Source organism: Triticum dicoccoides, chromosome 1A (assembly GCF_002162155.2).
Source record: "Triticum dicoccoides isolate Atlit2015 ecotype Zavitan chromosome 1A, WEW_v2.0, whole genome shotgun sequence".
In the NCBI taxonomy this organism is placed as follows: Eukaryota; Viridiplantae; Streptophyta; class Magnoliopsida; order Poales; family Poaceae; genus Triticum; species Triticum dicoccoides.
This window is the reverse complement of record NC_041380.1, coordinates 21,826,243-21,838,194: the sequence shown is the minus strand read 5'-3', so window position 1 is coordinate 21,838,194 and position 11,952 is coordinate 21,826,243.

Below are 11,952 nucleotides of genomic sequence, written 5' to 3'. Positions count from 1 at the left end.
CCGCCGGATCCCGCCCCTCCGGTCCGCCCCCTCCGGCCAGCACCACTGCCTCCTCCCCATCCATGGCGATCGCCCCTCCACAGCAACCTCTCCTTGTGCTGGATCCAGTGGGATCCGCCTCCATCGCGTCCTGCCTGGACCCCCGCCGCTGCGGCCGGGGCAGCTCCCCCGTCCGGCCTCCTCCCCATCCTGGACTTGACGGCTGATGGGTCCAGGTCGCTCATGCCTCCGGTGGCTCCTCGGCGAGAGGACTCTCTGCAGTTCGGTGGCACTCGTGGTGCAGCTCGGTGGCAGTGCAGCTCGGTGGCGCTCGTGCGTGAAGTGCGTTCAGTGAGTGCATGCGTTTCAGTGCATCTCGTGTTGACCCCGACCACCATCCTCCATCGCCGTCCGTCTCATGCTGCCCCTCCTGACCACGCGCCCCTGGATCCGGGCAACCAGGCCTGCGCACCATGCCACGCGCGGCCCGCTGGACTTCGACCGCTGGGGGTGTGGTGGTGGTGGGCTGCAACTTCATCTCCCTTATGCCCGCAGGTGCCGCCATAGGCATCTCAATCTTGTCTCCCATCACCGGCATTCAGTTGAGGATAGGGCGCCGCCGGCTTGCAGTTCGCTTGGTTCCCCACGTTGTGGTGCAGTGCTTCACCGTCGTTCTATTGCACTTTGGGACCTTCTTTTTCTTAAGATTTTGCTTGTCTGCAGTTCGCCTATGATCTTGGTGCGGTGCCGTGGATGTGCCAGTGGCCGCTCTCTGTGTGGTTGGCCACGCTGTCCTTTGAAGATCGCTGGAGTGAGAGAGGAGGTGCTCTACATGGCGTGTTGCAGTTCCTGGTGCCACTCCAGTGCAGCTCGGTTTGTGCAAAAAAGTGGAGTTCTTTTTTTGTTGTTGTAGTAGTTCCTCGTCATTGTAATTTGTGTGTTTGTACTATGGATTAAAAAGAGGATCACTGTAGTTCGTTTGCCTCGGCTCGTAGTCCAGATATGTATAGATCGCAGCTCTCTCGGAAACATTCTTTGAAGAAAACAACAATAAAATTGTTTAGGTGCAGCTCACATGTTTCATTGCCGCAGTGATCTTCTCTCTCCCAGTGGTTCACTATGTTGCCGAGTGCAAAAACAAATTGGAAAAGTTGATTTTTTTAATGCAGCTCACTCTGTTGTTGTGTGCAGTAGAAAGAATATTGGAAAAAGAAAAATTGATGCAGTGCACTCACCTCGTCCCTGCAATACCAACGCTCGACACGAAGTGCACTCCACCACGTTTGGAAAAATTTACGTCCCACAAGAAAAAACCATGCAGTGCACTTGCCCATCTAATGACGTGCGGTATTCCGTCTGAAGCAGTGCGTTCTTCTTTCCCCGTCCGAGAAAAAATACGTCTAAACAAAAAGAAACCATGCAGTGCCCTTGACCATCTAATGAAGTGCGGTATTTCGTCTGAAGCAGTGCGTTCTTCTATCCGATGCAGTAAATATGACGATTTTGGTCTCGCGAAGAACAGAGTGTCCGCTTGTCGGTAAATTTGAAACTGCTCTTAAACCATAAGGTATTAGAGAGAGTGTTCTACATGAAAAAGTTGCGTCTCGTCGATATCTTTCCAACAGCGTATGATTTGAATTATTCTGACCAGCCGTTCGTAAATATTTCGTGAAAAAACAGCCGCTGCCTCTCGAAGTCAGCCGCACGATTTTCAAAATTAACTAAAATCCGTAAGGAATCTCAAAACCATTTCAACATATGAAGGTTGCGCCTTGTCTGTAGCTTTCCAACGGCGTATCATATGTCTCGTTTCGACAAACGGTTAGAAAACTGGAGCAAAAACAGTACCGAAAATTTCAAAAAAATTGAAAAACAGAGTTCCGCGATTTAGTAAATTTGAAACTGCTCTTAAACCGTAATGAATTAGAGAAACTGCTCTTAAACTGCTCTTAAACCATATATGAAAAAGATGTGCCTCGACGATATCTATCCAACGGCATATCATTTGCTTCATTCCAACAAGCGGTTTAGAAAAAACACGAAAAAACGCTTGCTGCCACTCGTCATCCGCCGCACTATTTTCAAAACTGCTCTTAAACCGTGTGGAATCTCGAAAAGTGTTCAACATGTCGAAGTTGCGCCTAATCCATAGCTTTTCAATGGTATATTACATGCCTCATTCCGATAAACGGTTAAAAAATTAGAGCGAAAACAGTACCGAAAAAATAACGCGTGCAGTTTTTTCCGACGAGAAGTTCACTAGTCTCTATTGCAGTGCTCGTCGTCAAAATGATGCAGTGCGCTTCTGTTGAGCATGCAGTGCCGAAGTGGTGTGCAGAATATATAAGGAAGAATAGAGAATGCGGTAATAGTCTAGTGCTATGCATTGTTTATTCAAAAAGGTGCGTCGAAGCAAAATGATACAAGTAGTGCGATAAGCAAAAAGTAGGATTATCTGACATGTCCCCTCCAAGGGCAAGCTGAGAAATGGTCTTTAAAGCAGGTATTTTAGTCATTGTTAGAGACCACCTGGGAGTTCCGTGGTGCGACGTAGCTTTCTGCCTCCTTGGTTGTTGCATCGTGTGTCCGGCAACCGTACTGCCGGACGGGGTTTCCAGAGATTAAAGTCCTGAAAGAGACAAAAATAACAAAGCGGGAAGCGCCTAGTGTGGTTGAGCCGCGTCTTGGGGCGTGCCGTAGTCGTGCCCCCCTCCCCACCTGTGCCCATGGTATTTTTAATGCGTAATTATGTACACCTGCACGAATTTCGCAGTTTGGCTGGTACTGGGGTGGGGGCCGCATTGCTATGCGAGCTCGGAACATGCCAGTTTGTCTTGTTGCCGCTTACTCTGGGCGCGCTTGAAGGTGTCCGGGTCTTGAATCGCCGAACTGGTGGATTGCCTTAAGAGGCTGCTTTGCGCTTCTGCTGCGAGGGCTGCAGTGTGCTCCTCCGTACGAAGAGAGCGCTCTGTGTTTCCATTGACTGTGATGACCCCCGTTGTCCTGGCATCTTGAGCTTAAGATATGCATAGTGCGGTACTACGTTGAATCTCGTGAATGCAGTTCGCTCGAGCAGTGCATGATAGCAACTGCGGAACGAGACTATATCGAAGATTAACTCCTCGCTTCGGAAGTTATCCGGGGATCCGAAGACCACTTCCAGTGTGACTGAGCCTATGCAATGGGCCTCTACACCTAGTATGACGCCTTTGAAGGTCGTTTTTGTGGGTTTGATCCTTGAGGGGTGTAACGCCCTCGATGCGGCTATATCTCCCATGTGTCGAAGCATGACTTAGAGGCATAACCGCATTGAAAGCAATGTCGCAAGTGAGGTAATCTTCACAAAACCCATGTAATAGATAAGGGAAAGAGATACTTAGTTGGCTTACAATCACCACTTCACACAATACATGAATAGAGCATTACATCAACCAGATACAATCAAGGTCCGACTACGGAACAAAAATAAAAGAAGAACCCCAAATGCGACAAAGGTCCCCGATCGACCCCAACTGGGCTCCACTACTGATCAACTAGAACGAAACAACACAAAGGACAAGATCTTCATCGAGCTCCTCCTGAGTTGGGTTGCGTCATCTGTACGGACTCATCGGCACCTGCCAGCTGGTTTTGGAAGTATCTGTGAGTCACGGGGACTCAGCAATCTCGCACCCTCGCGATCAAGACTATTTAAGCTTATGGGTAAGGTAAAGGTATGAGGTGGAGCTGCAGCAAGCGACTAGCATATATGGTGGCTAACATGCGCAAATGAGAGCGAGAAGAGAAGGCAAAGCACGGTCGATAAAAGTATGATCAAGAAGTGATCCTAGAGCAACCTACGTCAAGCATAACTCCAACACCGTGTTCACTTCCCGGACTCCGCCGGAAAGAGACCATCACGGTTACACACGCGGTTGATATATTTTAATTAAGGTCAACTTTAGGTTTTCTACAACCGGACATTAACAAATTCCCATCTGCCCATAACCGTGGGCACGGCTTTCGAAAGTTCAAATCCCTATAGGGGTGTCCCAACTTAGCCCATCACAAGCTCTCATGGTCAACGAAGGAATAGACCTCCTCCCGAGACATTCCAATTAGACTCGGTATCCCGGTTCTACAAGACATCCTCGACAATGGTAAAACAAGTCCAACAAGACCACCCGCTGTGCCGACAAATCCCGATAGGAGCTGCACATATCTCGTTCTCAGGGCACACCAGATAAGCTAAGCGTACAGGAGCCGACGTAACCCAAGTTGCCAAGGGATGGCCCTGCACGGTGCTCTGGGTTGGACCAACACTCAGAGGAGCACTGGCCCGGGGGTTTAAAATAAAGATGACCCTTGGCCTGGCCTAACCCAAGGGAAAAAGAGGCTAGGTGGCAAATGGTAAAACCAATGTTGGGCCTTGCTGGAGGAGTTTTATTCAAAGCGAACTGTCAAGGGGTTCCCATTATAACCCAACCGCATAAGGAACACAAAATCCGGGAACATAACACCGATATGATGGAAACTAGGGCGGCAAGAGTGGAACAAAACACCAGGCATAAGGCCGAGCCTTCCACCCTTTACCAAGTATATAGATGCATTAATTGAATAAGATATATTGTGATATCCCAACAAGTAACCATGTTCCACAAAGGAACAACATCTCCATGTTCCAACAAGGAACAAACTTCAATCTTCACCTGCAACTAACAACGTTATAAGAGGGGCTAAGCAAAGCGGTAACATAGCCAATCAACGGATTGCTAGGACAAGGTGGGTTAGAGGCTTGGTTCAACAATATGGGAGGCATGATAAGCAAGTGGTAGGTATCGTAGCATAGGCATAGCAAAAGAGCGAGCAACTAAGCAAGCAAAGATAGAAGTGATTTCGAGGGTATGGTCATCTTGCCTGAGATCCCGCAAGGAAGAAGAACGAGTCCATGAAGAAGACAAACGGACGTAGTTGAACGAATCCTCACAACACGACATTATCGGAACCAACCCGAAGAAGCAACACCAGAAAGAAGCAAACAACATAGTAAACAACCAACACATCAACATGGCATGATGCACAATCGAGTATGATGCATGTCCGGTTTAATGAAGCATGGCATGGCAAAGTGCACAAACAATCCTACAAATTAAGTGGAGCTCAAATATGCAACGATTTGCATATTGACGGAACACCACGTGACTTATTTAGTTCTCTCTCGTTTATGTACCCAACAATATTAAATGTTGTTAGCATGGCAAGAGGTGAAGCAAGATGAAACTATCTAATCTAGGCAAGTTTAAATGAGGCCGGAAACAACAAACAACAATTCCGGAAAAACCTCATATGCATATATTAAGTTTGGTACTGTTCTGCCCTAAACCATATTTTATAGTTATTAAACATGCAAGATGATGCCCCCATGTTAAACTAGGCAAAATTCTATCCCATTTACATATAAAGTTTATTACAATCCGAGTTACGGTTATTTAGGTATGAATTAAAGCATTTTAACATGGCATAGGAGCAAATTTAACTAAACAGCATTTTAAACATTTTAAAAATGGGTGAAAGTTGCATATTATTAAACTAGACAAAATCCTAGCCATTTTACATATAAAGTTTATTTAATTCCGACGCACGGTTCATGAGTAATTACATGCATGTTGTCTAGGGACTAAACTGTAAACTGGCAGTTTTCTGGATAAATAGGAAAAATCGCTGATAGAAGAAAAACAGACACGGGCCGAAACTGTTAGCCCATCAGAAGGAAAAAAACAGTGGGTGGCCTCACCATGGGCTTCGGCCCAGTCAAAGGAGGCGGCTGGCAGGCTGGATCGAACGAGGTGGAGGGCCGGCCTCGCTGCCTGCCTGGCGCGTAGCGCTTGAGCGGGGCGCGGTCAACGCTCGAGCAGAGCGGGCGTCCTCTTTCTCGACAAGAAGCAGAGCTGCCGCGGCGCGGTTGCGGGCACAGGGAGACGCAGCTCCGATGGGCAGGGGCCGGTGTCGTGGTGGCAGAGCGGCGCGAAATCTGGGCGGGGGTCAAGGTTGAGGCGGCGGAGAGGTTCCCTTGCTCGAGGCCCTCGCTCGAGGGTTAGCTGGAGGCACGGCGGTCAAGCACGGCTCGATCCCGAACTGCTGCTTGCAGCAGGGTAGGTAGAGGCTGACGGCGAGGAACTTGTACGACGGCGACGGAGTTGGCGCGCAGAGGAGGCCAGCGGGAGGAAGAGCAGCTCGGGCGCGCTCGGAGTCGCCGACAACGGGCGCCATGGGGTTCGGCTGCGGCCCTGTGGTGGCGCGTTCCGGCGATGACGGCCGGAGTAGAGGAGTCGAGGCCGCTGCGGGACTTGAGTAGCTCGGCAAGGGGCTCAGGCATCCATGGCGGCTCCTGGTTGTCTCCTGGTCAGAGTGAAAAGGAGAGATGATAGACGGAGGGGAAGATGAACAGGAGGACAGGAAGAGGAGGCGAGGTGACAGTGACCTGTTGGGTAGAAGACGATGGCGGGTCCAGCAGAGCTGGGACCTTGAGGTGGAGCCGCAAGAGGTGGCTCAGGAGGCCCTCTCCATGGGTGCTCGGGCGAAGAAGCTTCGGTGGCGAGGCAGATCAGCCGAGGAGACGGGCGCGTGAGGAGGAGCTCGGGCAGGGTATCCAGGGGCGCTGTCCTGTTGGAGCTCGAGGGAGGCGGTGGATCGATGGGTTGGCCGCTGACTGAAATCGAAGGGAAGCAGAGGCTGACGCTGGTTTGCAGAACAAGGGGGCTAGTGGATCGGATCTGGGAGGATCCCAAGGTGGATGAGGGAGGCTGTAGGTGGCGGCGGTTAGAGGGGACAAAAGTCCTAGAATTTAGGGTTAGGGGCTATTTATAGCATGTAGATGAAAGGAGAGGGATGATCTAGTCCCTCCGATTGAAATCAGACGGTCCGAGAAAAATAGGTAGGGAGCCCAATTAAGAAAACAGTGATATTTTGTAGATGTTTGGGAATGATCTGGACACAACGGTGATGACTGCCCGGGTCGGGTCCGGGACAATTTTCGGACGCGCGCGAGGAGGGCCGCGGGCTGACGAGAGAGGTTAGGTTGGACCTGGCGGTAGGTAGTGGGCTGTGTAGATGGTCTCGAACTGAGAGAAGAGAAGAGAGGGAGGCCCGGCGATTGTTTCTGGAGACCGAAAACGTCAGACGTTAGACCGGCTATATTGCCGCTATAGTTATCCGTTGGGGCATCAAACGATCTCCGAATGCGATGAAACTTGACAGGAGGTCTATCTACACTATAATAAGACCACACTTCAACTCTCATGCCATTCCGAGAACATTTTCCAGCCACTTATAAAATACTATTTCAGACATGCCGCGGGAGCGTGCAAGTGTGTCTGGGCTCAGAACGGACAACGGACGGAACGAGGAGGCCGGGACGGATGCAAGTTTTGAAAACATGATGATGCAATGCACATGATGACATGGCAAGATGCAACACGCAAGTGAATGACATGACAACGACAACGAATAACTGGCAGACACATGGCACATCGGTCTCGGGGCGTTACAAGGGGTCTATACCCATTTTGCGCACTGTGTCCTGATAAAGCAGGTTCCGGCTGCTGCCACCGTCCATAAGGACTCGAGTCAGTTGAAATCTGTCAATGATTGGGTCCAGGACCAGTGCGGCGAATCCGCCATGACAGATACTAGTGGGGTGGTCCCTGCGATCGAAGGTGATCAGACAAGAGGACCATGGGTTGAACTTTGGGGCGACTGGCTCCAACGCATGTACGTCCCTTAACGCACGCTTCCGCTCCCTCTTGGGGATGTGGGTTGCGTATATCATGTTCACCATCCGCACTTGTGGGGGGAACCTCTTCTATCCTCCGGTGTTCGGCGGCTGGGGGTCCTCCTCGTCATCGCTATGCAACCCCTTAACTTTGTTTTCGGCATTTAACTTGCCGGCCTGCTTGAACACCCAACAATCCCTGTTGGTGTGGTTGGCTGGCTTGTCGGGGGTGCCGTGTATTTGACACGAGCGATCGAGTAGACGGTCTAAACTGGACAGGCCCGGAGTGCTTCTTTTGAATGACTTTTTCCGCTGACCGGGTTTAGAGCCTTTGAATCTGGCATTGACTGCCGTATACTCGATATTGTCGTTGTTGATGCGGCGCTTTTGTTTGTTGCGACGTGACCTGCCATTGCCATCTTTGATATCTGAAGTACCATGGTTCTTTGATATATTATTGCTGCGAGCCAGCCAGCTATCTTCTCCCGCACAAAAGCGGGTCATGAGTGTCGTGAGGGCTGCCATAGATTTCGGCTTTTCCTGGCCAAGGTGTCGGGCGAGCCACTCATCGCGGATGTTGTGCTTAAAAGCTGCTAGGGCCTCTGCATCCGGACAGTCAACGATTTGATTCTTCTTTGTCAGGAACCGTGTCCAGAATTGCTTGGCCGATTCCTCTGGTTGCTGAATTATGTGGCTCAAGTCATCGGCATCTGGTGGTCGCACATAAGTGCCCTAGAAGTTGTCGAGGAATGCGGCTTCCATATCTTCCCAACAGCCAATGGATTCTGCTGGCAGGCTGTTGAGCCAACGTCGAGCTGGTCCTTTGTGTTTAAGTGGGAGGTATTTGAAGGCGCGTAGATCGTCACCGCGGGCCATGTGGATGTGCTGGAGGAAGTCCTCGATCCATACCGCAGGATCTGTTGTGCCGTCGTATGATTCTATATTTACAGGTTTGAAACCCTCTGGGATTTGATGATCCATTACTTCGTCTGTGAAGCATAGGGGGTGTGCGAAGCCTCTGTACTGGGCTATGTCGCGACGCAGCTCAAATGAGTCTTGTCCGCTGTGTTCGGCCCGGCCGGATTTACTTTTGTTGTATCCAGCGTGACGGTTATCGTCCCGTGTGGTGGCGCGCCCTCGTGATCCGTAGATCGATCTTGCGTGTTTTGCTTTGTCCTCCAATACGTCTCGCAGGTCTAGCATGTTTCCCCATGCCTTGACATTTTTATTTGAGTGGCGTCCGGGTGCGGGCTGAGCTTTTGGCTGAAATGCCTCTCTGTCGCGGCCACGAGGTGGCCGATCAGCCGCGTCATACGCTGGGGATGTAGGTTTTAATGCTTCCTCCTGCAGGCGGGGTAGCAACCTACGCTTCGGGTAACTCTTGGAGGGCCGTTCGAGTTCATATTCCTCGTCCGCAAGGACTTCAGTCCATCTGTCGGCTAGCAAATCTTGATCAGCTTGAAGCTGCTGCTTTTTCTTGAGGCTATTTGTCGTGGCTATAAGCATGCGCTTGAAGCGCTCTTGTTCGGCGGGATCCTCCGGCACGACAAATTCGTCGTCATCGAGGCTTGCCTCGTCTTCGGAGGGGGCATGTAATTATCATCCTCCGCCTCTCCATCTGCCCCTCTCTCGGGAGGGTTGGCTTCTCTATCCTCCTGCTCTAAATCTTGCTGGAGGGGATTGTTGTCGTCTTCGGCACTGTCCAGAGTGCTATTATCTCATGTGCCAGTGTCACCGCTTTTGCTTTGGCGAGACTTAGAGCGGCGCTGCTGACGTCGGCTCTTGGGTTTCTTCTTGGAGGGGTCATCCTCTGCTGTCTCGTCGCCATTGCCTTCTTTGGGTGTGTCCACCATGTATATATCATATGATGAGGTGGCTGTATAGTGCCCCGTCAGCAGTGGTTCCTCTTCGTCTCCCGCATCGTCGTCCATACCGTCGATGTCTTCGGAGTCGAAGTCGAGCATGTCGGTCAAATTGTCGACAGTGGCTACTAAGTGGGTGGTGGGTGGGCGGAGAATTTCTTCGTCATCTGCATCCCAATCCTGCCGAACATAGTTCGGCCAAGACTCTCTTGACAAGGAGAGAGACCTTAACGAGTTCAGTATGTCGCCGAAGGGCGAGTGCTGAAAGATATCCGCGGAGGTAAACTCCATGATCGGCGCCCAGTCGGATTCGATAGGCACGGGCGCAGGCGGTTCGGAGTCCGTGGCCGGGGAAGAATCCGGCAGCTTGGCATCACGGCTCTTGTGAGGGGTAAGGTCGATACTCGGCTCGATCGCCGCTGAGGATACGGCCTCCATGGTGGGGTCCATCCACCCGTCCATGATTGGCGTAACTGGCTCCGAATTGAGGGTTGGAGCGGTTGCCGGTGTGATCTCCCGAATACTGCCCAATGGCAGAGCTAAATCATGCTCATCGTGACCGAGCAGCGCACTAGGCAGGGGCTCGAATCCGTCAAAGATCAAGTCTCCGCGGATATCAGCCGTGTAGTTTAAGCTTCCAAACCTGACCTGGTGGCCAGGGGCGTAACTCCCGATCTGCTCCTGATGGCCAAGCGAGTTGGCCCACAGTGCGAAGCCGCCGAAAACAGACATTTGTCTCGGGAGAAAAGTCTCACCCTGGACTGCATCGCTATTGATGATCGAAGGAGCCATCAAGGCTAATGGCGACGACACAGAGGAACTCTCAATGAAAGCACCAATGTCGGTGTCAAAACCGGCGGATCTCGGGTAGGGAGTCCCGAACTGTGCATCTAAGGCAGGTGGTAATAGGAGGCAGGGGACACGATGTTTTACCCAGGTTCGGGCCTTCTTGATGGAGGTAAAACCCTACGTCCTGCTTGATTATTCTTGATAATATAGGTAGTACAAGACTTGATCTACCACGAGATCGAAGAGGCTAAACCCTAGAAGCTAGCCTATGGTATGATTGTATGTTGTCCTACGGACTAAAACCCTCCGGTTTATATAGACACCGGAAGGGGCTAGGGTTACACAAGGTCGGTTACAAAGGAGGAGATATACATATTCGTATTGCCTAGCTTGCCTTCCACGCCAAGTAGAGTCCCATCCGGACACGGGACGAAGTCTTCAATCTCGTATCTTCATAGTCCAACAGTCCGGCCAAAGGATATAGTCCAGCTGTCCGGAGAACCCCTAATCCAGGACTCCCTCAGGGGGCTACATGATCATATTCAGATCCTAGATTAACCCCTTTGGTCCGGTATATTGATCGTATTTGAATCAGAAGCCTCAAATTTCTCTCTCTGTTTGACTTAAGTTTTTGAAAACAGTTTTTTGGGTTTGTCTTGAGACTTTTTGCTCATATATGAAGCATATATATGTGGTTTCTATTAACCCGGCCTGCCTTTCGACGACAAGTCACCAGCATATGACAATATTAATACTTGGAAGGTTTGTCTTCTAAGTTTTGGGTTATCACCCTTACTGCACAGGCCCTGGCTATGGATTTTAAGCCGCCGGTATATTTTCAATTACGCCGTTGGAATCATGCGCATATCAATCATTGGATTATTGCCCTGGCTTTTGACGTTAAAGTCGCCAGGGCGTATGTTGTTTAATCTCTATGCAGGATTTGCAGAACTATGACTTATATAAATGCTTAAGTCCAAGCTCTTCATTAAAATTGATGCTTCAAAATGATTATCCATTCTGGATTTTCTCAAAGGCTATAAGTCGTCAGGTCATAAAAATTCTGGCTTACAATGGAGGCGTATTAAATCGCCATCAGCCAAGAGCCGCAGGGTATTAAAACACCGGATTTACTTGTCAACAGATAAGGTTTTCAAAGTCGCTTTAGCGCAATGGCTATTATATTATAAATAGATATGATTTATTCTAGAATGTAAGAAATAGTCCCGAGTCGCTGTAGGCTTACGACCAGGCACTTGGGGCTACATAATTCAAATTGAGATTACATCAAATATGCAAGTCTCATGTCACTACAAGCATGCACCATGACACTTGGGGGCTCATGCAAGGTCATTTCTTACTTGCTTCGTTGAAAGACCCGACTCATCACATCATAATGAGCCGGCCCTTGGGGGCTACCAATTGCTCCTGTCAACAATTCAAGATTTTATAGGTATCAGGCAATTACAAGTCCCAGGTTGCTGCAAGCATGACAACCCGAAACTTGGGGGACAACATGGATTGAGATGAACAACATGGATTTCTTCAAAGTGGTAATATTTATATTGAAGC